The sequence below is a fragment of the Austrofundulus limnaeus genome, unplaced genomic scaffold (assembly GCF_001266775.1).
Source record: "Austrofundulus limnaeus strain Quisiro unplaced genomic scaffold, Austrofundulus_limnaeus-1.0 Scaffold0, whole genome shotgun sequence".
Classification (NCBI taxonomy): domain Eukaryota; kingdom Metazoa; phylum Chordata; class Actinopteri; order Cyprinodontiformes; family Rivulidae; genus Austrofundulus; species Austrofundulus limnaeus.
Window position 1 is genome coordinate 3561768 of NW_013952402.1, and position 12960 is coordinate 3574727.

The following is a 12960-nucleotide window of genomic DNA, read 5'->3' on the forward strand; positions in this document are numbered from 1 at the left end:
GGACTGTTAGCTCAGCAGAATACATACTGTGAAGAACCCAGAGAGGGTTATTTGATTGTGCTTTCTGGAAAACAATTAATTTTTACATTTAGGCACTCCTGCAATAGTCACACTTTTTCTGTTACAAACTGACTTCGGCCCCCCACCAGAGAAGGGGARAGTTATGTGGCCCTTACAGGAAAATGTTTGGGGACCCCTGACATAAATCATTAACCTAAAGCAATAAACAGGGAGGAACCAGAGTCATCAGCTATTCTACAGCAAATGCACTCTTACTAACAGTTTTCAAGCATGTCATTRGTGAATAAAATTACTGAATTAAAAACAGATCGCCTTGGATAATGACMGAACAAGAATAAGTYAGTTTAGGCTGTCATGTGTGCTGCTTTTACAAAATGTCAAGATAATATATAATTTTGTGAGGGAATGGGAAAAAAAATTACCCATGATCCCTCACAGGCTCTGCACCAATCAAATGAGGCGGTTAGAAAAAAAAGAAACAAACTGATCAAACTAACACAGCTGAACTACCAAACAAAAATCATGGCCAGGAATCATTGTAATGCAACAGAAACAATGCAGTCAGCAGCCATGCAACCAATAACAAGCATTTCGYGCTGCTAGTTTACTTCTTCTTCTTCGTGTTGGCAAACAACTTAAAGGTGCATTACTGCCACCTACTGGYTCAAYGGTCAGGTCACTGACAAGCCCCTCTCAAAACCAGTAAAAACATGTAAATTTAAGTTGTCTCAGCTCAGAGCCATTAGTAGAGCAAAAACTTGCTTTGAGTAGTTTACAAAACACATTTTGTTAAGTAATGGACCCGCCTTTTGCAAAAACATGAAAAGATTAGTAATAATAGCTTGACTAATGTAAAAAAAAATTGGGTTTACACCTGGTAGGCCGGAAGCTGAGGTGTTATGACCAAAAWCGGGGGAAAAAAATAGATTTAATCACCGGAATAATAGTGTGTTGAAGAGGATTCTGCAGGTAGAAACAGTATCGTGAAGATTAGGCAGCTTAATGTTATTTTTCTGGTGTTGGCGGAAGTGAGCTTTTCAAAGACATTTGCTGTGTGTCACTAAATCAATCAAACATTTCAAAACAACAATAAGTCAAATGTCATTTACCTTTTCTTCTCCCTGCCTTGGGTGATCTTTTACATTAGTGCCGACTAATCCACGTGGGCTGCTTGACTAAACAAACAGAGGCGAAAAGTTTGTCTAATACAAAGCAGTTGTTTGCAATACCTTCTAATAGCTCAATGCTTTCCTGGGGCTGATGCCAACACACCCACCAGTCAAACGATTCAGGTGCCAGGAAGCTTGAGGATTTGTAAAGCGGAGGCAGGAAAGGTTTAAATTTTATGTGCACGTTGCCAAAGGAAAAAAATACTGCGGGGGAATGCACGGAAAAAATGAGAGGAGAGGATATCCCATAAAGCGTGTAACTTTGGTTCATTTGTATAAAATGAGTAACGCCTGAGAAACAAAACAACCAACCCAAACAAATAAAAAAGGTGAGTCTCCATTAAACATAAGGCTGTGGAAAATAAATGAGACGTGTTTGAAGATTAATGCATTTTTACCAGTTTATTGAAGCAGAACAGAACATTATGATGAATGTTTGGCAGACCTGCATCACTGATCTTCCTCGGAGGCACGTTTGTGCTTAAAGCTAGCCGGGAATCAATCCTAAAAAAATAAAAGTTTCAAATCTGCAGCAGACACAGAACACCTCAGTCATCAGCAAATGTGAAAAAAAAAATAATAATAAAATAACTCCTCCTGCAGGTACAACCAGCAAATTGATACAGCTGTTCAAGGACAACAATGCTGTCCTAGAGTGAACAAAATACTTTTTGTGGTAGAACTAACACTTTATGTTTAAGCAGGTGATTCATGACATCCTTTAATGACCTAGRTTTTCCTGACATGCTGTTCATCTGCAGACAGAATGATTAAAGTCAGAACAAGATYTRCTAACAACAATAATCATTCTTAGATATCACTTGTGTTTATCTTCGTGTTTAGCGTTGTGTTAAATTTTTTAACATCTCTATTATCACAMAATTGCATTAAATTGCAAGTGTTTCCTTCACTAAGTGTACTGTTTCCTGTTTGGGCTTTGACTGGATGAAAGTAAATGTGTTGAGAAGAAACAAAGCAGAACGTAGAGATCTATATATTCTCAAAATGAAAGACTTTAGCTTTCCTTGAAGGAGTGTATATTGTCTGCTGACTCATGGTGTTTTAACCTGTTAACCTGCAGGTCTAACTCTAACTTAAATTAAACTAAATAATGCTCTTGAACCCTTTGGAGTAAATTCACAAGCCTATGTAAATCTATTCATCTGATTTTTTAACTTCAGCCGTATGAATTTTTGATTATTGAATTTAAAATACACTATAACCATTATTACTTTTTTTTTCATTTCCAAACTGTATATTGAACTAAAAGTAACTTGATTGGCTGCACAGCTGTAGTCTGAGAATAAAGCTCGGAGCTGATTGGATGATTCTAGTCAATCAATTACGTGTATCACGTACATGAGGGGCTTTTGTGCTCTGGAGAGTCTACAGATGAACCCAGTTGGTCAGAAGAGGTGTCAATCGAAAGAAGACAACCAATTGAATTGTTTGAACGGCTTGTGCAAATTCAAAGTCCCAGGTAGCATGGGTCAGGCTATAAACAGTAACTACAAACTTGTACCGCGGGTGGTACATTGAGGGTTAAACAGAACAGCCATTTTTGTTTGTAACATAGTCTCATGTAATATTGTGAGATTTTAGTGCTCCAAGTATTTATTTGAGAAGGCTGTYGGCTGGTATACCACACCAAATTTTAGGTTAAGTTAGGCCAGTAAAACTGTYAAAGCTGGAAACATTTTTCAGTTTCCTAAGCTTTAATGTTTGTAGTTTCCATTTTGAATCAAACTGAACATCCTATAATTACTGAAAGTTTCATTAACGTTTCATTAAGTGTGGCAATGATAATGAAAATTTATGATTGCGTTATGGTAAATTTAGTGTTTTGTGGTGGACATCTTGAATTGACTTGACGTAGATGGACATGCATTGCTTTCTGACTGTTCCATTTAAATCTGTTGATTGGTTCATGATATATTCTGCTATAAGGCTCAGAATGTTACATGATCTTTCAGTGTTCATGGCATGTCTCACCACTTTGCACTTCTCTTATGGATCTACACGTATTTGAAGTCTTGATCTTTTATTTTTCAACCTCACCAGAAACCGAAGAACTTTGGAAACTACTTTCTTACCAAAGGAAATGAAACAGGACAATAAGGGTTTTGTGAYTGACAGAATTCCAAAACAAAGAAAAAATTAAATATTCTGACAAACAATAACCCAGACACAAACTCATCACTCTGGTATTTGCCATGGGGCTAAGAAATATACAAGACAAGAGAAAACAWATGCAATTTATAYATATTTATTTATKTTCCTACTGAAGTTTGGAGTTTAACCACAACGATGGTGAAAAAAAAAACTGACACCTTGACAGATGAGTAAAGATTTCTCATGTGATATGGAAAAAATGACACAGAAATAAGAGACCTGCTGAGTATCTGTGTTCATTTAGCTTAYAGTCCCAGCTGTAAGGGTTCCCAGATGTTCAGTCTATGAAACTCCACTTAGTGGTGATTCATCATGACATGAAGTATGAAAATATAAAATATCATTTTATTTGGCTGTACGTGTGTGTGAGAGAGGATGATGGAGGGTCATCTAGCCACTTTAAGGACTCACTGAATATGGATCTCCTTTGTAAATGTAAAAAAAAAAAAACTAATAAATTATAAGAAGGTCGATTTTTATGATTTTGTGTGTGTCTATGTGTGTGTGGCTGGTTTTTAGTTCACCCAGGATCCCCACACCTATATTTTGGGGGGTGATAAAAGAGGGGTTTGTCAATCTGAACTTTCAATCTGAAATTATTCAGGAGCAAACTTTGAACAAGTGGTTCTGCTTGTGAATAATCCCACAGATGTTAAAATATTGTATGCATTATAACCGTATTATAAATCCTAAATGAGTATATGAACATATGACTGGATCTGAGTTTTTTTGGTTTAAAATTGCAGTTTAAAAACTGATATGTCAGAGAAAATAAAACCCATGGATTAGTCGGTTWAATTAAAAATCATGCTTTATAAATGCTTGAATAGGTACAATAAGCACATAACTAAAATTGACTGGTATTAATTTGCRAAATAAATGTCTTTTTCATGTTATCAACCATGAACTCCAGAGTTCAGGTTTAATAAAAACCTCATGTAAACAATGTTGCACTTGTGGAAAAGACTTTGTTCTGCAGTAAACATTTTCTTAGACGAGGGGGTGGRAGAAATAGTTTTGCTTTTTGATCTCCCAATGGGGAACTCTGCTGTTTTTTGTTTTACCCTCTTTCAATTAGCTCAGAGCACAAGGTCAGCTACTGAGGGGCAGATATTTGGTTGTCATGTGGGACAGATCTTTGCCTTTTTTTTTTCCAAGTTGAAATTTTATCTCCCTGAATTAATCGACACTGTTTTAGAGCCAAAAACAAAGCAAATAAGAAGAAACAGCGAACAGTTTTTTTCTTTACTGTTGCAAATTCAAGTTTAAGACAAGAAGTATACACCGATGTTAGCACTGATCTTAAGTCTGAACTGTTAAACAACATAAATCTATTTTAAAATGGTTATCATGATGAGGGTTTAGCATTTAACATAATCTGTCTTAACATTAAAAATACTGAGCGTAAGCAAGCTCCTGATTAGATTTGTAGCTATTTATTCATTTTTATTAATCAGGCACTAAACAAATGAAAAATAATGCATTTTTGTCGAGATCAGAACTGTCTGAACTGTGTGCAGTCAATTCATTATTAACTTTTTAAATTGACCTTTTATCTTGAGATTTTTTCATACAACTGAGAAGATTGCAACCTCTGCTCCTGCTCTGTCTCAATAGCCTACATTCTTTTTTGTTGTTAAGCACCCCCCCTTCAAAAGAACCCCACCCCTGACCCACACCAGGCCACCGTCCTGGGGCACTAAGTGCACCAAGCTCACGCTCCCRAGGGGAAACATTAGAGGAGTTGTGGCTGTTGTAGTATCAGATGACTTGTTGCACATTACTACAACTCGAGTAAAAAGATTTGTAAATGACCTGTTGATTGTGTAGGGGGGGGCACTCAGTGTTGTGAAATGCGTCGACACTGCCCGTGACCCTGCAGAACATTAATCATAATTATGACAAAATGATTCAGCTGAACTTCTTAAAGGAGAGAACAACCGCGGCGGATGTGGATGTGGCTAATGTGCTGCGCCTAACAGCAGTGTGTGTCTGTTTGTGAAAAAATGAGGGGGGTTAATATGGGGGTGGACCCTTGCGAGCGATTAAAATGGCCCTCCTGCAGTCGCTCTACCTTTCATGTGCTAATATTACTAAGGTTATACATCTCAGCACTATCCATCTCCACACAGATGTTTGCTTGAACCTGGGCCCGTCCCTAAGAACACCAGCTGTGGTCTCAACTCCATCAGTCTGGTTTTAACCCAGAAACACAGCAAATACGGGGTGCTGGGTGTGGATGAAACACAAAGGAGTCCCATACTCAGGGGACAGTAGGAGGCCTCTTTCTGAGGGGCCCTGAAAAGCCGAAACACTTCAAACTTCACCCACATATCTCACACTGCGCTCCCCACCCAACCCTCATTCCTTTCAGGATTATCRCCCGCATCACTGTCGGATCTGTCYATGAATGATGTTTTGAATGTCATCAGTATGGGGCTCTGGGCGCCATGTGACACCCAGAAGGAGGGAAAATTAAGACTGTAGAGGCTGTGACGAGCTATAAGAGAAGACACAATTATGTTATTATCTAGAGATAAAGCCCGCATACTGTCCTCCCATTATCTCATTTTTTTTCTTTTTTTTTTACCATGATGTTGGTTTCTATAGAGGCTCTTCTGTTGGCCTGCAGTGACTCAGCGACTGAGCATGCTGTCCATATGTGGCAGTCAGGGAGGTCCGATGGCTAATACCATCCACCARCATTGTTCCCCACCTCACTCAATTTGATTTGGGAGAAACAAAAAAGAACAAACATCAGCTTCGCCCGCAATACATCTGACTGTAACCGATACTCCACAAGCAATTGCCTTAGCTTTATTAAGTCATGTTACTTTGAGCTCCTTTTAAATTTGACAGGAATTTTCCTCTAAAGAACGTCACTAAGCATGTTTGTCATGCATTTCTCCAACGGTTTTACTCTGCAGCAGCCTTTTCACAAGTATTTATAATGATTGCTGTGACAAGAGAGTGCCTGGTTTGTATAAAACAAAAAGCRTAATTAAAAACAAACCTAATGGGAGAAATTGTGTTTCCTGTGAAAAACGCAGTGTGAATGCATATTGCTGAATAATTCAACTGAAAGCTGCTGAAGATCTGAAATATTTTTAAACGTTGAACTAAAGCTTGCTGAATTTTAACAGTCTAAGCGGAAGCCAACATTAGATGAATGATTGCTGAGATTTGCTGARTAACCAAAGAGTGGAAACAAAAACTTCAAGGGCAGAGAACAGCTGAAAAGTGCCGAAAGATGCAGAAGAAAAGTAGAAATATAGCTGAAAGGGACAGGAAAACCTGAAGAGTGTAGAAAAAAAGTGAAAGGTACAAAACAAAAAGTCAGAGTGTCAAAAGAAGTTGAAATGAACAGAGGAATAGCAGAAAATGATATCTAAGGACAAAAGCTAAAATCAGCAAAATAGAACTTGAAGGATGCTGAAATTAGCACAAACAAGTTAAAGAAAGCAGAACTAGAACAAAACGTAAAAGATTTATGAACATTTTGAAGGATTTTAAGGATGTTAAAGGTGATTCCATTTATTTTTAATGAAAAAGAAATAGCAGGAAAAAGCAAAATATCTCCAGAAAGCATGAATTGCTGGAGTACCAGAAGCCAGAATGTTCTGAAACAGTTGAATGCTTTGATAAATAAATTGTTGAAATAGCACAAAAATTGCAGAATGAGATATCAGCCTAAAAACGTTGAGAATAAAAATGATCTCAGAAGGTGTGGAGCATTGGCTTACTCTCACTTTTTCAGTGTTGTGCAGTGTTGTATAAAGTACTACAAAGTGATACTTGAGTAAAAGTACAAATATCTTACCAAAGAATGGCTTTGGTAAAAGTTAAAGTCTCCTTTAGGAATATTACTTGAGTAAAAGTTTTGAAGTATCTGATATTTTTTGTTGATTAAAATGAGCAGTTAAGATTTTCTGTAATGACATTTATTAGGAGGTGACCTCCCCCAAAAAAATGCAGAAATGACTTTATTGTATTAAAATAATTAATTTATGTTAAATTTAAGCTGTTTCAGTTTATATACATATATCAAGGGTGCCCAAACGTTTTCCCAAAAATAAAAATCTATCCAAGGCCTGCGGCCAAATGCAATAATTTAATTCATGAAATACAAATCCTTCTTACAGTACTTTTAATGATTTCTGACTTTTAATGAGTATCAGAATTTTATATATTTATACTTCTCATTCAACCACAATTAAATTGACTATCTTGGAGGCACAATTTATATGGATAATATTTATTTTTTTTTACAATAAGAAGCTGAAATGAAAACAAAAGTAACGACTTTCTACTTCTGGCCTTTTTAAAAAATGTAAGGAGTAGAAAGTGCAGATAATTGTGTGAAAATGTAAGAAGTAGAAGTGTTATGTTTCGTCTGGTTTCGTGTTTTTATTTTGACTTTATTCTGATTTTTCTGTCATGTTCCTCTGTTTTGTTCCTCCTGTCTGCCTTTGCTCCAGCCCCGTCCGCTCACACCTGAACCTCATGTTTCTCTCCCAGGTGTTTCCTGTTTGTGCTCATTAGTCTCACCTTTATATTCTGTGTCTTGTCTTCACTTCCCTACTGGGTCATTGTTCGGTTATGTCTGTATTGTGCCTTGTCTTGTCTTGCCACGCCACTCAGAGTTTTTTGAGCTGCCCAGTCAGCACCTTTTTTGTTAAATAAATACTTTGTTGTTTTTGGAGCCTTGAAACTGCCTGCATCGTGGGTTCATTCCTGCCTGAGATTCATAACAAGTAAAAAGTAGGCTGAAAAATAAATAATCAAGTAAAGTACAGATACCCCAAAAATTSTACTTAAGTACAGTAAAGAAGTATTACAACTCTGGTGTTGTAACTGATTTATTAAAGACGCATCATCATTACCAGTTTTGAAATGCAAGTAAAGGACTTAGACTTCTGTTATTTGGCAGTTTGGATGATGATCAGCAGTCAGAAGTATTATTTATTTTTAGACAATGAGTCTGAAACCAGCCTTGGCTGAAACAACACCCCAAACAAAGCTACTTCATGCCTTCAGCTTTACCAGTGCTGGTCTGTACCTGAGCCAGTAGAAAACTCTTGACCCACATCTTCCAGACTGCAGGTCCATGGAAACCAGAAGAATAAACTCAAACTGAAAAAAAACTAAACTCTTATTAAAGATGTGCATCCAATGTATTTAAAGCTGATTTTTACCTTTCCAGAACACTCACAGCCCAAAAAAATAAAACAAAAAAATAATCTTATTGTCTCACATTTTCTGTCTATCTTCCACCAAGCATTGAACCATGTTATTATTTCACGTCAAGCATGTAGACTTACAGTTGTGTTTCCTAACAAAATAATCCACTTCTAAAACCACCCCTTCTACCTTCAAAAAAAGAGCCTGCAATTGTCACAGTTGTGAACAAATCTCCCTGCTCTTTGATTTGGTCTTGTCAAAAGAGCCGCTGAAACATACAACATTCGCTCCCTCTTTTTGATGGTTAGCTCAGTTTGGCCGCCAAACTCCTGCTGAGTTTTTACAACTTGCATCCAACCATCAAGAAAGTAGCGAGGGGAGAAAAAAAAATCAGACTGTTGACAAAATGTTAGGAATGCAATTTCAAACATWATAACACTGACACAAAAAAGTGAAAGCCTTGGTTAACGTCTGTCAGAACAAAAGCGAAAACAAAGGAATCACTGAGGGGGAAAAAAAGGCTTTTCATGTGTTTTTATCAATGACAGATTGGAAGTCACAGCTTTGTCTTTCTCCTTATTTCAAATTAAAAAAAAGATGAGTTTGGGACATAAATCATAGGGTTGGATTTTTCATGTGTGGGTTCTAACAGGAGGATCATTCAGAAATACAGGACATAAGATGCAGACTAAATCACTGAAAAGCTCTTTTCATGCTGCTCCTTCAAGYCTGAATGTTGCACCTTCAGTTGTGTTCTCACTCCTGAGTTTGTTGGGTAAGGATAAAGGCTTCAAAGTTAGCGCGCTCTGAACCAGCAGCAGAGACGGTTACAGATTCAAATCAACCAGCGGCTGAATGGGACTTCTTTCTCACTTGGTTGTGAAACGCTGACAGTTCTTTTCAGACTGAAATTGAGATCAGCTGYGCCAAATTTTTCCACCCAAAAAGCGTGATTAATCTGCAGTCCTTAACATCGCTTCGATACAGAAAAGCAGAAGACTGAATGAAATGATTAATCTCCTTACAGAGCCTCTTCTCRAAACAAGCCTTAACCTTCTCCTTTATCTTGAAGTCTCTGCCGCCTGATGGAAGTGAAGCAGCACACTTGCAACTGGCAGATTGTCCAGCTTTAAATAATTCATGAACATCACATCTTTGTCACAGTATTTGTTTGACTTTTTCCAGGGGCGGATCCAGGATTTTTCTGGGTAAGGGGCCACAATATTCATAGAGGTGCCAAGTCTTTGTTCACATCCTTTCACACAAATTCCCAGTGTATTCATTTTACACTTCAAACACTTGTAATGTAACGAATTTTTTTTTAAAAAAAGGTACCACTTTACAATAAGGTCCCCCTCATAGATGGCTTTTAAAGAGTTCATAGATAGGTTTTTAATTAACCTGTAAACACTTTAAAATTATTAATAAGTATTTATTATGCAATAATTAAGGATGAAAAAGAGACAGAATTGTCCAGTTTCATTTATTAATAATTTATGAAGTGCAAACTTTACAAATGAATTAATAACCTTTCTATAAACTCTTTATAAGACATCTATAAGGGGAGCCTTATTGTAAAGTGGTACCAAAAATCTTGCACAGTAAATTCTCCTCACCAGTTTTTCATACATTTTACTGAACATAGATAAAATATTCCCAAACACAGCATGTGAGAAAATCCAGCCATCATGTGTCAGTTCAAATACTTTTTGCAGGATTGTTCACATTTTAAAAAGAGAAGAATTCTGTCAGTTTGATTCATTCTGGACTTTACTATTTGACTCATTATCGCCTCTAGTGCTTGAACATGGAACTGCATAAATGAGTGACAGGACAGGGGCACTTCAGGGGGCCAATCAGATTTCAGCTGGGGCCAATGCCCCTGTGGCCCCGCCCCTAGAACCGCCCCTGATTTTTCATTCTCTTCGTCTGCACTGGTTACCAGGATCAATCTGTGTAAATAGCCTGAATCCTTTCATCTAAAAAGTAAAAAGACAGAGCAGAAGGATTTACTTATTTTGCACATTTGAAAACAAAAAATTGAACCAGTGCTTTAAAATAAAAATAAACACTTCTTTTTTTTCTTTTCTTTTTTTTTTTTTTTTAGAAAATAAGCTAGTCCAAAATGTTCCTGTTTTAATCAGGGACATACTGGGTATAATTCCTTTCTTATTGAATTTTTTATGCATAAATTTTTTGCTTTAAGCACTCGTGAAAGCTGACGTATCCCAATAAAAACTCTTTTTCCCAGTGAAGTAAAACATGGTATTTCCCACACAGCTTAACACGAGGCCTCTGAGTTCTCAGACTGCAGTTTAGAAGTGCCCACTGCTGATCCTGTGATAAAAAAACACAACAATTATTATCTCAAGGCTCGAACTGGAGAAGATCAAGATCCTGCAACAAGTTCAATGTCAGCGTGTAATCCTCATTCTGTTGCTGCAGAATGATTGTCTTCTGAAAAAGATACTTTCAACTAATGAAACTACAGCTCAAGCAAATATGCACAAAATCAAATGCATGTTTTGTGTTTTATAATAGAAATGTGCTCTTTCATGGACAAACCAATAAGGTGCATAATAAATGGAAAGAAAATTAAAAATGTACTTAATTGTACTAAAATTCCTTCTTCCTCAAAACCTCAACATGCAATGAACACAACATTAAACAATTCATCTTCAGCTAGAACAAATAAAATATAGAACAAAAATAGAGAGTTGTTTATGAAACATTAGAACTGTGTTTTGAAAAGCCTTTTAGGTGGAATTTCTGCTTGGCCTTACTTTTTTGCTTTTCCATCTCCAAACACCAGAAAAGGGCTTCTTGCTGTTTTCCTTACAGACGACCACAGACGGTTTGATCTTAGACAGAGGCTCAACTGGTTTCTAGTAAAATCTCCCACTAAAGGTGAAGTACGGATAAAGCAACACAGAATAGAAAATAAAAACTATTTCTTAAGAAAAGAATAAATTCAGTTTATATTTAAAAAYATGACATTTTGGAAGTAGATTTGTTTAAGAATTGCACTCCAGAGACTGACCTCCAAGAGATTGTGAACCTTTGTTTTGTTCTGAGAAAATACCTTTTACTTACGCCATGAAGGTTCAGTTTTCTTTTCTGTCTGGAAATGTTMAAACTACCTACTAAACCCACCAACAGATTTACGTTTTGTCGGGTGGATAGTATTGTTTTTTTTTACAAAATAAGCTACTGTCTGACCTTTTTTTCGCCTTTTATCCAAACATTTAAATTCTGCTTATTAAAAGAACAGCAATTAGTTTTCAATGATGATCTGTGTTTTTAGAAAATTAGTTGATATTATTCAAAGAAACAGCAACTTTTAAAGTTGCTCAGTTTAAGTAAATGGTTTTAAAACTTTGTAAATAGTGTTTTTTTCATCTAACTCCTCTGACAGTTGGACGAACCAACAACAAAGAAAGATGCAGTGAACCCAAACGGTCCAAGATTTGGTATCACTTATAATAACTACACCTTATTTAGCCACAATAATCATAAATAATAAATGGTTAACCTTGAAAACATAGTTGATTAAAGACGACTTGTAGCTATAAAGGAACACATTTATTAACACTTTACCCATAAAGGATACATAAAACCAACATAATAATTGTTTATTTATGCTTAACAACTCATGAGTTAACTATTATATGTACTGTATATAAATGTGCTTTAACACAGTGGTTCCTAAAGTTGGGGTCGGGACCCAAAGTGGGGTCCTGAAACATCAAGGTGGGGTTCTGAAAAGATTTTCTAAATTAATTACATTTTTGCCTTAGTTGCCTAAAATGTATAAATGCAGAATAATAAATATTGTTACTATGCCCATGTTTAGTTGACCTGATACAAATGTTTATCATCCAAAAATAGTTGTGGGCACAGGTCTCTGCTACTGTTATTTTGTGGGTCAAAAGCTGAAAAGTTTGGGAACCACTGCACTTAGGAAATCAATTTAAAGGGTAATAAAATAATTGGTGATGTAATATTTTCCCTATGATTATTACAAAAACACAAAATAAGTATAAATAAGTATTTATATTTGTGCAGCCTTTGTTTTTAGAGTTATTAACAAAGTTTGTGTACTCAGACCAGTAATATTTGGGGTCACAAGTTTTTGCAATGAATATTTTGTGGGTCAAAAGCTGAAAAGTTTGGGAACCACTGCTTTAACACATGTGTTAGACATGTACTAATGGTTAAAAAACATTTGAATATATTATCTACTAATCCTACAGTACATCAGTAATTACAGCAGTTAGTAGTTCGTTAAGTCTTTTTGTGAAACTTTCCAAAGTGAAGAATATTTACAGTATGCTTTGAAGTATTTATTAATATAGACAAAAGCTTAAAGGGAAAAAAATCATTTTCTGTGGAATTTACACTCCTAGTCAGTTCAAAT